Source organism: Phoenix dactylifera, chromosome 8 (assembly GCF_009389715.1).
Source record: "Phoenix dactylifera cultivar Barhee BC4 chromosome 8, palm_55x_up_171113_PBpolish2nd_filt_p, whole genome shotgun sequence".
Classification (NCBI taxonomy): Eukaryota; Viridiplantae; Streptophyta; class Magnoliopsida; order Arecales; family Arecaceae; genus Phoenix; species Phoenix dactylifera.
The window spans coordinates 22,970,203-22,987,388 of record NC_052399.1 but is presented as its reverse complement, the minus strand read 5'-3'; the positions used below and the strand labels follow the sequence as shown (position 1 = coordinate 22,987,388).

The 17,186-nt window shown below is 39.3% G+C and overlaps 1 pseudogene; it reads right to left on the bottom strand.

Moving 5' to 3' along the window:
• Positions 1 to 17,186, bottom strand: part of LOC103708231 — a 38,533-nt pseudogene extending 21,347 nt beyond the window's left edge.

Genomic DNA, 17,186 nt, shown 5'->3' with positions numbered 1-17,186 from the left:
CTGCCACATTAGTTTAGGGTAGACATTTCATGCCAACCGAAGATGGATGTTCCTAAATTACTTTTGTGAGATTTTATTTGAATGCTTATTAGGCTTGTACCAATTTGCATATTAATCCAAAAATGAATTAAAATACAATTAATCCTGTTGCTTTGTTAGTAGTGAATTCCTTGCCCTAGGTTCCATCAAACTAATATCATTTTAATTGCATTTCTTATTAAATTGCTTAGTTTAATAGTCTTCACAAACTCTCTCTTTCACATTATTTTTAAGAAAACACCTGTACCCCAATTCCTGTGGATCGATACCCATAATCACTATCCTACCAGAAACGTGCTATTGCGTGGTCTTTTAAGTTGACTATCAACTCCTACCAAAAGCCTTATAATGATCCACTCTCGAATACCTATAACCCTGGTTGGAAGAATCATCCAAATTTTAAGTGGAGAAACGATCACCCTCAGCAGTCATACCATTCAACTCCTCCACCTGCACATCCTACTTTTGCATCACCACCCTCTCAGAAGCCGAATATCGAAGATACCTTGCAATCTATACAATCTTTTCTACAAGGTCAAGCTAATATCAATGCTCAAAATACTCGAAATTTTGAAGATATAAGAAACCAATTATCAATGTTGACTACCGTCCTAGGTACCCAAGAGAAGGATAAGCTTCCAGCTCAACTCAAACCTAACCCACAAGTGCATGGTAGTAATAATACGGCTCCTTCTAGTTCGCATACAGAGCATGCAAAGAGCATCATGACTTTGCGTAATGAAAAAGTCATTGATCAGACCGTCCCATTGAGACCGCAGGTCACTTCTAATTTTGATGTTCCCAAAGCCAATGAAAGGGACAAAGAAGAAGTTGAGGTCCCAACTTCTACCGAGAAAGTGGAATGCCCTTTTCCTCCATCTTTTCCACAATGGTTAAAGCCGTTGCAAAAGCTCGAACCTAATTCTGAAATTCTTGAGCTTTTTAAGCAAGTAAAGATCAACATACTTCTTCTTGATGCAATCAAACAAGTACCCTTATATGCCAAAATTTTGAAGGACTTGTGTACTGTCAAGCGCCGATTAAATGTTAAGAAGAAGGCATTTTTAATTGAAAATGTGAGTGCTATTTTACAGCACAACATTCTTCCTAAATATAAGGATCCAGGTTGCCCAACCATCTCATGCATCATAGGCGACTTTAGGATAGAGCGAGCATTGTTAGATTTAGGGGCAAGTGTGAATTTGTTGCCATATTCTGTATATGAGCAACTTGGTTTAGGTGAGTTGAAGCCAACCTCCGTCACTTTGCAATTAGCTGACAGGTCAGTTAAAATTCCGAGGGGGATTATCGAGGATGTATTGGTCCAAGTAGAAAAGTTCTACTTTCCTGTCGATTTTATCGTATTGGACATACATCCGGTTTCGAACTCACAGTCTCATATTCTAGTCATTTTAGGACGTCCATTCCTTGCAACTTCTAATGCATTGATTAATTGTAGGAATGGCGTCATGAAGCTTTCTTTTGGTAACATGACCTTAGAACTGAACATTTTTAATGTGTGCAAACAACCTAATGATCCCGAAGAGAGTAAGGAGGTTGATTGGGTTGAAACCATCGCGGAAGAATATTTGTTAGCTGAAGCAATTAACGACCCATCCGATGATGGCTTAATTGATTGGTGTCCTAATGGCACCAATGATGATTTGTCAGTCACACCTATTGTGGATAGTTTGGATATCAAGATGGTCAATGGGTGGAGACCGAAAGTAGGGGAATTTGCGAGGTTGTCGGCTCGAGAGGCGAAAATAGTACCATCCCATAAGCAAGCACCCAAACTCGAATTGAAACCCTTACCAAGGAACTTAAGTATGCCTTTCTTGGACCCGAGGATACTTTTCCTGTAATCATCTCGTTTGGACTTGATCATACCCAAGAAAGAAAATTACTTGGTGTTCTAAAGAATCATAAAGGAGCCTTAGGGTGGTCTATGACGACTTGAAGGGGATTAGCCCCTTAGTTTGCACGCACCGGATATATTTGGAGGACAATGCCAAAACCACAAGGCAAATGCAATGAAGGTTGAATCCTACGATGAGAGATATGGTTAAGACAGAAGTCCTCAAGTTGCTTGACGTGGGTATCATTTACCTGATTTCCGACAACAAGTGGGTAAGCCCTACTCAAGTCGTTCCTAAGAAATCAGGTTTGACGGTAGTAGAAAATGAACAAGGTGAACTAGTTCCAACTTGTGTCCCGACGAGTTGGCGCATGTGTGTTGACAACCGAAAGCTGAATTTGGTCACACGAAAGGATCACTTTCCTCTACCCTTCCTAGACCAAGTGTTGGATAGAGTTGCAGGGCATGATTTCTATTGTTTTCTCGATGGCTATTCGGGATATTACCAAATTGAGATTTCTCCAGAAGATCAATAGAAGACTACCTTCACTTGTCCTTTTGGCACATTTGCTTTCCGCCGAATGTCATTTGGGTTGTGTAATGCACCTGCAACATTCCAAAGATGCATGCTCAGCATCTTTGAAGACATGAACGAGAAGTTTTTGAAAGTGTTCATGGACGACTTCTCCGTTTTTGGCGACTCATTTGATGATTGCTTGTCACATTTACAAGCAGTCTTAGCTCGATGTATAGAAAAAAATTTGATACTGAATTGGAAGAAATGCCACTTCATGGTGCCAAAAAAAATTGTCCTAGGACATTGTTTCATCGAAGGGCATGGAAGTAGATAGAGCTAAGATCGATTTAATTGCTAAGCTACCTGCACCCAAGACGGTTAGAGATGTTAGATCATTTTTGGGTCACGCCGGATTTTATAGGAGGTTCATCAATGACTTTAGTCTCATAGCTCGACCGTTATGTAACCTCCTATCCCTTGATACACCGTTCAATTGGACTGAAACCTGTCAAGATGCATTTGAAAAGTTGAAGTCTATGCTTAGCACTGCACCCATCGTGCGACCACCCAATTGGTCACTACCTTTTGAGATCATGTGCGACGCTAGCGACTATGCGATAGGAGCTGTCCTAGGACAACGCAAGAATAATAAGCCATATGTCATTTACAATGCAAGCAAAATCTTACTCGAATGAATTACACCACTACCGAAAAGGAATTACTTGCAGTAGTATTTGCATTAGACAAATTTCGTTCTTATATCCTTGGTGCTCCTATTGTTATCTTCATGGATCATGCAGCGCTAAAATATTTGCTGGATAAGAAAGAGGTCAAACCACGCTTAATACGATGGATACTTATACTCCAAGAATTTGACATCACTATCAAAGATAAAAAGGGAGTAGAGAATGTGGTTGCTGACCATTTATCACGGCTAGTTTTTCATGATTCGGTGCCACAGTTTTCCATCAAGGACTCATTCTCTGAAGAGCAGTTGTTTGCACTTTCTACTGTGCCATGGTACGCTGACATTGTAAATTTTCTTGTTACAAACCGGATTCCGGAGCATTGGGGGTCGACAGATAGAAAATTTTTTTTGCACGAAGTGAAGAGTTATTACTATGACGAACCCTATTTGTTTAAATATTGCAATGACCAAATTTTTAGATGATGCATACCAGATCATGATATACAAAGCGTACTTTCTTTTTGCCATACTGATGCTTGTGGTGGACACTTTGCTTCTAAGAAAACCACTACAAAGGTCTTGCAATGTGGTTTCTATTGGCCTACTATGTTCAAAGATGCCCACGAGTTCTGCAGGACATGTGATCCATGTCAACGTATTGGAAGTCTAACTCGTAGGCAAATGATGCCTCTTCAACCCATTACTATTATCGAAATTTTTGACTGTTGGGGCATCGATTTCATGGGCCCATTCCCACCATCTTTTGGATATGAGTACATTTTAGTTGGTGTCGAATATGTGTCCAAATGAGTAGAAGCTGTTGCCTGTAGAACCAATGATCACAAACCTATTTTGAAATTTCTGAAAGAAAATATTTTTTCACGATTTGGGATGCCTAAGGTTATAATTAGTGATGGTGGAAAGCACTTTTGTAATAAGCCTTTCGAGACCTTATTGAAAAAGTATGGTATCACTCATAGAGTTGCTACTCCATATCATCCGCAAACTAGTAGCCAAGTAGAGTTATCAAATAAGGAGATCAAGCGTATTTTAAACAAAACGGTGAACCCATCACGAAAAGATTGGTCCTTAAAACTATCAGATGCAATATGGGCTTATCGTACTGCATACAAAACCATTCTTGGCATGTCTTCCTACCAGCTAGTCTACGGAAAAGCGTGTCATCTGCCTGTAGAAATAGAGCAAAAATCATATTGGGCAATTAAAAAATTGAATTTTGATTTACATGATGCCGGTCTAGCTAGAAAATTGCAATTGAACGAGCTTAACAAGATTCGCAGAGATGCTTATGACAATGCTAAAATTTGCAAAGAACGAATGAAGATCTTACATGATAAATCAATTTTAAAAAAATCTTTTGAACCTTTGCAAAAAGTTCTTTTATACGACTCCCGCTTACATCTGTTTTCTGGTAAGTTGCGATCGAGATGGACAGGTCCTTACATTATAAAAACTGTTTTTCCATATGGGACAGTTGAAATTGAGAATCTACGAGATGGTACGATATTTAAGGTGAATGGACACAGGTTAAAACCTTTTCTTGAGAATTTTGCAGATAAAGAAGACTCCTTTTCCTTGGGGGAACCTTCTTATAACTAAGCCAGACGGCAAAGGTATGTGTATATTAGTTAGAATTATTTTTTTCCTTTTTTTTCTTCTCATTTTGTAGGTCTACTTTTCTGGATATTAACAGCTCAAGGTATTCCTCTTCTCTCCAATATTATTTTTTTTCTATTGTCTCTCATATATTGTTTCTTGTATCTATTACATTGAGGACAATGCAATGTTTAAGTTGGGGGAAGGGAAATATTAAAAAAAAAAACAAAACAAAACGAGAGCTTTTGTTTTTGCATTTGATTTATTCTATTCTGAGCAAATGCACATCTATTTTCATATCGAGTTTGTGCAACTATTAAGGCAAGGAACACATGCATACTATGACTGATCAGAGACCTATTATTAGATCCCCGCAAGTGTACTTAACGACAATAGGAATGCCTCAGGAGTTCACATTTGTTAACTACATTCTTGTTAACTTTATCCGTAAAAGAAGTACAAGTATCCTTGTTCGTACCATAAAGTTCATGATTTGGTTTTCACATAAAGATAGAGGTTGAATATCCCGACTAGATTACTTAGGTGCTTTATGATCCAACCTTGGTTGACCTATAGTCACGATGCAATCACGTATATAATAAAAATATCTATATAGTTCAGTCTACCTTCTCTTTTCTTGCATAATTATTATTCATTTTTAAAAAAAAAAAATCTTATGATGACAAGTCTGGCCTCGTGGCGTAGTCTGGTTCAAGTAATTAAGCCCGAGGGGTGTTTCACCTAATGCCTTGAGCCAACTGGATCAGGAGTCATTGGCCGAAAACTCGCTACATGGACCCACTAGAGCCTAAAGGGTTGGACTATTGTAATTGTCATATGTGTTTAAAAATAAAAATAAGCATAAATAGGGTTGGTTGGACTGAACCCAGTGACATGTGGTAATGGCTGGTTTGACTCCATTAATTTGAAACTCTGTTTACTTTGGATGTTTAGTTGGGATTAATAGCTCCTTTATATGTGAACCATTCTTGACAAATTTAGACAACATGAGATATTCTGAAAATTTGATGGATCAGGTTTTAATAAATTGTAGTAAACACTTGTGAACTTTAGTGCCCCTAAAACTCGGGCGGTGCCCTGTTGTGGTGGAGGTATTAGTTTTCTGAGAAAGTCATGCGATTTTATGCACACTACATGATCATATTTTCCTTGCTTTGATAGTTGCCATGCTTGAATATATATATATTAATTACATATGTATTGGCTTAGGATTTATTGCACATTTTTATTAGGATCTCATGTCATATCATATCATTCATGATGTTTGTGGGTAACATCTCTGCAAATCCTCACGAGACAACACTCATTCACTAGGATAACCTAGGAGTTTAACATCTTGTTGCACGTGCTAAGTGCAATCGTGATGCCCTACGAAAGTGGGTATATATCTTAGTTTTATGTCTTTAGCTTCAATAAAAAGTCAAAGGTTAAACCACACCTTTTGCACTCTCATTTTATTATTCGCTCGTTAATTGCTAGAAACTAGCAATAAGCTAGTTGGGGGGTGTGATGAGAGCACAAAAGTGCGATCTACACATCACTTAAATTAGTATTATTGCTAACAAATAATAATAAAAGTGCTGCATTAATATTATATTGTTGTGGGGTGCAGGTGACCGTAAATCAAAGTTAAAATGCGCATCGGGTTCAAAAAGATGCATCACCACAGGTGACCAGCCAACCGCATGGGTCAACCCCAGTTGCACACTAGGAGGCTAAGTTCAGTCATCCAGTTCACTGCAACCAAATCCCAGCAGCCAGCAGTCCGTGCATCTCATCCCGATGGAGCCCTCGTGCAGCCCATTCTCTTCTCCCGCGTGTGGATTTTCCAAGTCTCACTCATCCCGAATCTCGGCTTCCTTCCGCGTCTTCCTCGCATTCCACACGTCCGTCCGAGTCCGAGATCCCGCATCGCAGCTCCATTTTCCTCCTTCCATTTGCGTCTGTCTTCTGAGCCCGTGTGCGATCCCAGCATCCCGTGAAGCGTCGCAGCCGTCCGCGCGTCTTCCGCACCCGTGATCAACTCCTTCCCGGGATGCATGCCAAGTAATCCGCGGCCAGCACCCTCTCCGCGTCCGTGAGCCAGCATTGGATCCTCCCCACGTCCGATTTTCAGTCTTCCGCGTCCGTTCTCAGCGTTGGATCCGCCCGCATGCATATCCAGCATCCTCCCAGCGTCCGTGTCCAACTCTTCATCTTCCACATTTGCTTCTCCCAAGCGTCCAAGCCTCACCAGTCCGAGCTTCATTTCCAGCTCATCCACGCCTAGCATTCCCAGCTTTCCGTGGCCAAAGAAAGAAACCAAAAGCAGCGTTTCAATCATCCGAATCCCAGAAATTCCAGCTCAACATTCCGGATTGATCCCAAGCGCCCACGTCCGTGATTCACTTCCCGAATTTCACCCATTCGCGTGCAATCCTCCGCTATCAGCTTCTTCCCGTAACACATGCCAAAGATCCTGCCGCAGCTCTCATCCATTACCATCTCCCAGCCGTCCGCCTCCTCCTCAGCGTCCGTTCCTCCTCGCGTCCATCCATCCCTTCCACGTTCCCAGCCGAATCACAGCAAACGAGATTTAGGGAGATTCATTTGATTCGTTAAGGAGAAGAGTGGGATATATAGGATATCTCTCGGCTCAAGGGGAGTGGGCTCTCATTTGAAAGAGGAGTCGGGAGCCATTGAAAAAAAAAAGAAGAGAGAAACAGGGGATGCCCTGTTTCCGAAAAGAAGAAAAGAAAAAAAAAAGGGGGGGGGGAGAGATGCTGACGCTTGTAATGGGAGGCTAACTCCTTTGGTCAAGGGTGATGGAAGATCCCTGGCTTATTGCTTTCATGAAGTAAACTCTGAACTTTGATTTTAATTGATTTACATCTTTTCATATATTCTGATTCTCTCATATTTATTTATTAGATAGTTTAGTCGTGTTTTATATTTATTGATGCACGGATCACTCTGATATTTGATTTGTCGTAGACATAACTAGCACGATGAATGCTTAGACATTGAGTTCTTGTATTCAATCGATATATTTCATGATTAAAACTATTTTATTTATTCAATCCTTAATCGAGAATCGTCGAGTTTATTTGTTGAAAGTAATATTGTCAAGGGGGATTCCGGATCGCTAGCCATCTCCATATTATCGAACTTACTCTATTAATTAGTTTCTCTAAACTTCTATAAACCATCTGAAATCACAACTGAAATTAAACTGATAATTCATAAACCGCTCCCTGAGGAATCGACCTCGGACTCCCGAGTTTTACTGCCTGTGCGATTCTCCTGCACTTGGGAGATTAGTTTCGCAAAAGCATTTTTGCGAACACATCACATTGATTAGAAGAGAGAAACTGATACCCTCAACTAGTCCCCAATTACATAATGTCAGTACTAATTAAGAACCTTATTAGTGCACCAATGAAATTTTCCACATTTATCACAGGCATGAAAAAACAAAAAGGGAATAGGAAATGCAATTTGCAACATCTGGTTCTTATTGGCTTGGAGACACAAACTCCTAGGCCCAGTATCCAAATACCATCAGCAGATTTGTGCCATAAGTGTTCTTGACATGCTTTATTCAGAAAATAAGGTCAAAATTCAACATACCTACATTAGATTTTTTAAAAAGAAAGGAGTTCTGAATTTGTAAATCATTGTCATTTGATTCCATCAGATTTTTTAACAAAAATACCCTCAATCCCCTTAAGACAACCTGTTTTATGATGGCATATGATGTAACTACCTGGATTTTCGGGTTCCTCTCAAATCCATTTTCTGCTTTGTGAAAAGGTAAAGAGAGCAAACAAGAGCATGTGTTACATCTCTTCCCCCTTAATCACTCAAATCATCACAAAAAAGAAAGAAATTCCAAATCTTGTAATTCCATGACATAATGCAGTTATGGTGATCTCCCTCAGATTGTAATTGTGATAATGGTTTGTCTTCTAACCCAATTCATATCGTCTTGTACATAAGCCCTCAATTCTCTCTATAACCTAAATTTTGTGCAATATGTTATCATTTTAACAATCTCTCTCAATCCCATTAGTCTTAGAACCTTTCTCGATTACCAGAACTTGACTTATAATCATACTTTTTTATAAACTGCCATGGAGCATATCTTTTCATGAGACATGAGTTCATTTGAGTGATTGTAGGGGCAGGTGGTTCATGAACATGAAAAGTTCCTCTTGTCACGTGGAATGAGAACATTGGCGGGATTTGTGGGTGCAACACACATGGGTGTTAACTACTGAGTTGTCAAGCCAGCATTAAGTGGGCCCCAGGAACTTTTCGTGTGCACTAATGGATGCTCCAAAGCATTTTCTGGTTAGTTTTGTCCTCGCACCCTTACACCTAGATCTCTTTACTATTAAAAACTTACATTTCCTTAAATCTTTCCACTTACCAAATATAATGTTGAAAGGATATTCATACTGATAGCCAATAACATTTGAGTTTACATTTCCTAAAATTTATCCACTTACCAAATCAAGATATTGTTACACATTGTACTGGTAGATGATCTTCAGATGATTGCTACAGAATGTTAATACAATAGACAAGTAAAAGGCCATGAGTAAGAATATTGACTCTCTTTGGTACCTCTCAGACATATTCTCAATGATAGGAAGCAAGCCAATCTGATATGTCCTTTTAATTTTATTTGTCATCTGTGAATAGTAACTTTTAAAGAGTAGTTGAAAAGCGAAAAAAAAATCCAAAAAAGGCAACAAGGTAGAAGAAGGTAGGGCTGTTAACGAGCCGAGCCGAGCCCGAGCCTCCGCAGGCTCGGCTCGGCTCGTTTCACCAACTCCCCGGCTCGGGCTCGGGCTCGGGCGGCACAGCTCAGGCTCGGGCTTGGGCTCGTGAAGCTCGTTTGCCCGAGCCCGAGCCCGAGCGGTGAGCCCGAGCCCGAGCCCGCCCCATCCACATCCTCGTTCCTGTCTCCGTCGACCGTCGGAGAGAAGAACGAGCAGCCGCCAGCCGAGCTCGGTTCCGACGGTTCGTCGGAGAAGAATGAAGGAAGGAAAGAAAGAAAAGAAGAAGAAGAGAAGAAAGAAGGATAGAAAGAAAGAAATAATAAAAAAAAAGAGAAGAATGACTCACCTCGTCGCGTGCGGCAGCCGCCGGCTTCGGCCGCGAGCACCGCCGGCACGGGCTTCTGCCGCAGGCACGGCCGAGGACGCCACGGGCGCCGCGGGCTCGGCCGCGGGCGTCGCCGGCCGCGGCCCGACCATCCCGTGCGAGGGACTCCCCTCCTCTGTCGCAGTCTCGCCGCCGTCGCCGGTGGAGGAGTCGGCAAAGAGGGGAAAAGAGAGAGGGAGAAACGGAGAAGAAAGAGGGGGAGGGACAACCCTATCCAGTCTCCGATCGAAACCTCCGGAACCGAGCTCGGCATCGGCGGCGGAGGGAGGCAGCGAGGCATCGGCGGCGGAGGAGGAAGGCGAGAGGGGAGGGGAGGGACACCCGGAGGGGAGAAGGGGAGGGACATCCGGAAGAGGGGAGGGGAGGGACACCGGACACCCGGACGCTTCTGGAGAAACCCAGAAGAAAGGTCTGAAAGGAGAAGAGAAAAAAAAAAAAAAAGAAAGAGGAGGTGGGACCGTGGGACTGTGGGAGGGAAGGATTAAGTGATTAACGGATTGGGTTTGGGTTAACGGGCTAAGTCCGAACCCAAACCAATCCAATTCAATTTTGGAGCCCTCTTTTGGGCTCGTTTGGGCTCGCGAGCTGCTCGGGCTCGAGCTCGGGCTCGGGCTCAGATTTAAACGGGCCTCATTTTGGGCTCGGGCTCGGGCTCGTTTGACTAACGAGCCGAGCTCGAGCCGGGCTTTTACCGAGCCGGGCCCGAGCCGAGCCCGAGCAGCTCGGCCCGTTGACAGCCCTAGAAGAAGGCCAGCCAAATTCAGATTTTTAACCTTTTTTTTCCATTTTGTCTCATTTTGAGTCTCTGCAAGGTCTCCTACACAATAAACAGTTTTTTTTCCTTTCTCTCATTTCCATCAGATTTCTGGCTTGTTCATCTTAATGAGCTAAGTAGAAAGGGAGCTTGTCATTGTTGCACATTTTCAACCATATAAGATCCCCCTCCGACCAAATCTTCGATCATTTCTTTATTAATTTATTGGGTATCTGCACAAGGTTAAAAGATGAAGAAGATCAAGAGTAATTAATTAATTTTTTTTTGCATAAAAATGCATGGGTCATTTGCTTTTATTAATTATATTGTATAACATTTTCTAATTTTAACCTTCTAATCTAGTTGACATGCATTGTTATGTACCCAAATGCTAGCAATTTATAAAAGGATGAGGAAACATAGTCAAGTTGTCAAGCAAACAATTTAGCAAATGAGACAAAGTAGTCCTGCAGCCGATCAACTTAGCAAATGATCAAGCTATTAAATTGATGCAGAAAGTTTGAAGGCATAAATTGACGGAGCTAATAGTAAAGGGAACAAAAAAATCTTAGCATATTCTCGAGTAAAGTATATGTTGATCTAAAATTTTGCTATGATAAAGAATTACTTTATGGGAAATAGAAATTGGCAGGAGATAAGGGACTGCCATTTATATGATATCTAGACAATGAAAACTAATATAGTATGAGAATTTTTTTAAGAAAATATGTACCAGTGCCTATGAAGTGTGCTTCTGGATTAGCTGCATTACCGAACTGGTTAAGAACATATGCATTTGGAATGTTCTCCTTCAGCTGCTCTACCTTGTCAAACACCCCCTGGACCCCGAGTTTAGGATCTGAAAAGTAATTGAGCAACACATCTTACATTAAGTTGCTTCAGTTCACTTAGGCAGGGCATGGCAACATCCATTGAAGTCAATACTAAAAATCCATTTCTACAATTCGTATCAGTGAAACTCCTTTTACAGATATGGACTTACAAAACAACCAAATAGCCCCAGAGTGAAACACCATGGAACATGCACTTATTAAACTTTTGAGATGATCTTCTAAAAATTATAGATTTCAAGGACAGTAAAACCATCTGATATATCCTCAACAACCACTGCAAATGTGAGAAAGAAGACTGATGTCATTCAACTTCAAGTAAGTTGACATTTTCTTTCTTACCAGTCAGTGACACTTCGGCACCCAAATATCTCAACAAAATCCGTTTATCAAGTGAATAATGAGCTGGCATAACTGCAATGAACTTGTAACCTTTTTGAACAGCCATGTATGTTAAACCAATCCCGATATTTCCACTAGTAGCTTCTACTAAAGTTGTAATGCCAGGTGTAATCAGGCCCTTCTCCTCCGCATCTTCTATCATTCTGAAAAACAAGTTCATGTCAGACAAGAAGAAAGAACAACTACATACATCCAACCAAAAGCAGCAGTGTCACTTCAACAAACACTTGCAATCAGAAATGCTAAATAAAGGAATACACAAGATTATATTAAGTCAGAAAGTATGAAATGAAAAAAAAATGATCAATTGACTGAAATTACATAAAACTTAATCAAATAGTAAAAAAAATGCATGTCAGATTGAATAACATAGCTGGTGATAAATGAATCGGTCATAATTTGTATAAGAAAGAAAAGTTTCAGGTTCACAAGCTGGCATAATTAAGAATTTCTATTTACTAAGATGTTTAGCAACCGCCAATAATCATCAGCTATATAAAATGGAATAATCTGGCAAAAGGTGTAAGCCAACAGAACATGGTTCCAAGATTGCTCTACTCCTTAATTATCCATAAATATTTGTTATCATATTTTTGGGGTTCTCTTCTTTGCTAGAACATGATAAGCTAAAAGTTTTAGATGACCATAGTTTTAATGATTAGATATATTTAATTCATAGTGATGCAACCTCACTATACAAGTATATCGAGCATTTCACAGTTAGAACATTGAACATCCCCAATAATACAACGTATGTTAAATCAGAAATGGTAGGTCAAGCATCCAAAGGTTGTCAAATTCTGACCAAGGAAGTGCTTGTCCCTCCCTTGCATGGAGTTTTTGTCATGATTTCTAGATTTGTTTGTATTCAGCCACTTCATGATTTCTCTCACACTGTGCACTCTATAGTACATTCTTCTGATTTTATTTATTAATTTTTAATGGATTGCAAAAGCAAATGCAGGCACCATATGAATTATGCCGCATCTAGTAGAGTTGCATTTATATCTGACATAGCCTTCAGCATCATGAAGGTGAGCTCTTGAACCAGAAATTGTCTTCAAATAATTTTAGATGATCATGTGCGAGTCTTCTTTGCCCCTCTTCTTTTGTGAAGGTAAACCTCTTCTGGGATGGGGTGATTCATGTCCTCTGAATTATATGGACAGGTCATCAAAATTATTATCCCATATTTATCATTTATTCATGCTGTACCTTTGATCCCCTCTTTTTTTGTGAAGGTAAACCTCTTCCGGGATGGGGTGACTCATGTCCTCTGAATTACATGGGCAGGTCATCAAAATTATTATCCCATATTTATCCTTTATTCATGCTGTACCTTTGATCCCCACCAATGTCCACCTTTTCAACCAAATCCTTCTTGGTTTTACAATGTTAACACTTCAGCATCCTCATTTTTTCCCCTCATCTTGTGCTGATGACCCCTCTCCACTTCTTAGTTTCGAGGTAGTGAGGATTCTCTATCTAGGAAATCTATGGACTTTAATTTTTTATTGTATTTTAGACCTGAATTCAAAGGTCTATGCAGAAAAGTTGCATGTTTTCAGTAGCTTGTGGCATTTGAAAGCTACCAAACTTCTTTACTCCATGCTGAAGAACTGGGAACTAGCGGACGAAGAAAAATTGGATACACCCCTCTACTGTATATATACAAAACAGAAATAATCCATAGATAAGGAATGGTAAAGAGGACCCTTCTATGATGAAAGACATTAAGTTTCCAATTTTGACAAAGAAATTGCATTTGAGAGGGACGAGAGAGAGAGAGGGGGAGGGGGAGGCAAGAAGGATATCAAAGTGGCCAAATATAACCATTGCTATAGTGCAAAATGTTTTGAATCTACATATGATAAGCTCCAAAGAAAAGCTATAATATAGATTATAAATAGTGATTAATGAGGACAAGGATGGAGGAAATATAGCAGTCTGCATGGTTCATCAAGATTGCCTATGCCATTGGTCTTCAACCTCTCAACCAGCATCCCAGTCATTGGGGCAACCATTTTCTAAACCCAAAAATGAAAAAGGCTATGTGGCCTGTCCTTTAACCCTACATTTTTTTCAATCAGAAAATTCATAAAAAGGTCCCAGAAATTCTATAATCACCTATTCCTATATATCTGATCTGTTTAGTTCCAAGCAACATTTTAATTGGATGCAGTTCAGCATGATTCATTGATTGGAATGATACTCAACCTAAAATGCTAGTGCACCTTATGAGATACCAGACATTCAGATTTTGAAAGGAACTTAGCAGCATCAGATTTACGAGGGTCTAGAATACAGGAAATATGTAAAAGAAAGGTCCCAACAAAAAACTAGAATCAGGATACTACAGGAATGACTGGAGCTTATCTTTGTCACATCAAAGCAAGGTAAATAACAATTCATGACATGTAGCATGGTGGACCTGCCATCTTTTTGCTCAAAAAATAAAAAAGTGCAAGGAAGATAATTGGCTATCAGCTGTCAGAGTCATGAACTGTTAATCTTTTAACCAACATATGACTAGTAAATATCCTCTGCATGAATGATATTCAATTATTAAGAGTAAAATGATGTCTCATTTGGGAAAATTCTGAAATAATTCTGCCATACGACATGACAACTGATACCCTGGAATGTTTCGCAGTTTGGCTTTAATTTAAATCCATATATCACTTGTTTGGACAGAAAGAGGACCTAAGATAAGATAAAGGCTTCAAATATATAATTTAGAAAAATAAACATCATAAATAAAATTCCAAGTTAGAATACATATGCTACAAATACAATAGCAAAGATTAGAAAGAAACTGGTCACTGGAGGTATTGTGTGTCAAGTAAAGAATAGGTAGAATATTCACTTGCAAACCTGAGAGCACCACGATCCTTGACAGAGCAAAGGGGCTGGTATGATTCAATCTTTCCAACCAACCGGGCATCTATTCCATCTTTTCTCATGATCTGTTTCAGTTCTATCAGTGGCGTCCAACCTACAAGCTGAATGAAGTAACAAAATATGGTCGCATTTGTCTGGTCAAAATAAAATATATGGCACAAATATGGACTGAAAAATTAAATCAAACAATAAATAAATTGTTGCTTTCTGTTCATAGAATACAAGAATTACTCTAGCATTTTTAGATGCTTTCTCTTTGTGATTATTTTTAGATAAGACTTAAAAAAAAATGAATCCCTTCTAAAAGCACTCAACAGTGTTCCTTTGTGTATACACGCTAGTTTAAAAGTTAAAGGTTCTAATAATCTGAATGGAATGTGAAATGTTGGAAACAAAATCGACAAAAGCCAAAAGTCACGAGGAAATGAAAAAGACAAAAAACAGGCATAGTTAGCTGCACAAAAAAGGCTAACAAATTGAAAAGGACTCAATAATTTGATGCAATATGGTGCAGAATTGCAAATGTCCGGTATACATATGCATACAGTGCCATAAATTATTGTATCTAATGGAGAAATCTGCATACAAATGAAAGCATGCACATACAAATGAAATGTTCCTTTTTTATATAATTATTTTTTTATGTGGTTTTGTTACTTTTGTTGACTTCCCAAAAGATGAATCAAGTAAAATGATTCTGTAAATCTAATTATAAAAAATTCATCTGATGAAAAAAAACTTAGAGCATTTTATTATATAGCAAGTATACAAGCAAGATTATGTACATATAATAAAATCATTTTAGGAAAATTATCATAAACAAAGAATTCTTATTTAATTTCTTGATTTCGAATAACTAAATTTAGGGATTACTTAAATTTTAGATTAAACCATATACTTGGTGTGTCAAATTCTCACCAAACTATGTAATATGAAAAAGAAAAATGTTGTATGAATTTGTTTTCTGAAAAGTATTAATCATCTCGCTACTCTATACGTCTAGATTTTTTTCATTTTCCTAAAATTTGAAATATTTTCTTTTATTTATAAAAAAATGGACAGAGGCACTAAAATGTACATCGAAAGATTTTCATAATTCATAATATATCAACAGCAACAAACTTGGAAGAGCTTGCCCTTTGGGACAAGGCACTTAACTAATTTCATGCTTTCTTCCAAAAGTCAGAGACCAAATATTGCTGTCCCATGCACCTCTGGAAATAAAATATATGCCAGGGATAAGCCAAAACTCGGAACTGAGATACCTGATTTTTGAAAGAAAAAAAATCACAAAAGATTATCTTATTTCATCTCTTTTTCAGAAACAATTCAGGTCAAGGAACCTGCCTTTGACCAACCCAGACCCAGAAAATCGATGATCGACTCCACAGCTTCCTGGGAAAAGGATCAAACTACTTTATCAATTTTAAATTTCTAAACTGCAATCGATCAACAAAGGCACAGTTAGTCTCACGTTGTTCCCTTTATTCGGAGAAATTAAAATCAAGAAAGCCCTTTAAACAAGCAGACCCAGATCATTTATGATGAAACCATGCCCTTTTAATGGAAAAAAAAAAAGAAAATTATCAAAATTTTCGACCAGTTTTAAACTTTCGATCGCATTTTTTAAAAAAAACATCAACGCGCCCAATAGCTACTCTTTGTTCAAAGAATCCTTCCCTGCGTCGACCCTAAAAGTATCTGAAAACAGGAAAAGAACAAAAAGAATCCGTGCAACATCAAGAAAAAGAAAAAAATATATCCCGGTAAAAGAGATCATATGAACCGCTTCTCACATCTCAAATCTTCTTTATCGGAAACGAGATACCAGTCAAGAATAATATCATTCTTAAACTCCTCGTGAGAGTCGAGAAAACCAAGAAGCGAATAACAAGAACTCGCATCAAAAATCAAAAAAAAAAAAAAAACTAGAAGCGGAAAACAAGAACTCGCGTCAAGAAACAATATAAATTCATCGCAAGATCTCTCATCAGCGCAAACTTCAGACCAGACTGAGGCTTCAAAGAAGGGAAAGGAAGCAAGAAAAGATCTTCTTGGAGAGGCTATCTTCTCAGTAAGAAAGGGAAATTGATACCTGGATGATGCCGGAGGCGATTCTCTCCTTCCCGTCGTCTTGCTCTTGCGAAGAGGAAGAAGAAGAGATTATTAGCGAAGGAAGTCCTCTCCGCGGCCCCTCCATTCCCCTTGACCTTCCCCTGTGTTTTCTCTTCTCCCTCCGCTGCCGTCGACTTTCTATTAGCGAGTACCCGGTACTGCCTTGGGGGCCTGATCCATGTTTTTATGGATAGAGAGCGCTTGTCCGAACTTGCACTGCAAGCTGCCGTCCCCAATTCCCATATAAGAATCGGATTGGGTAGGTAGGTCAG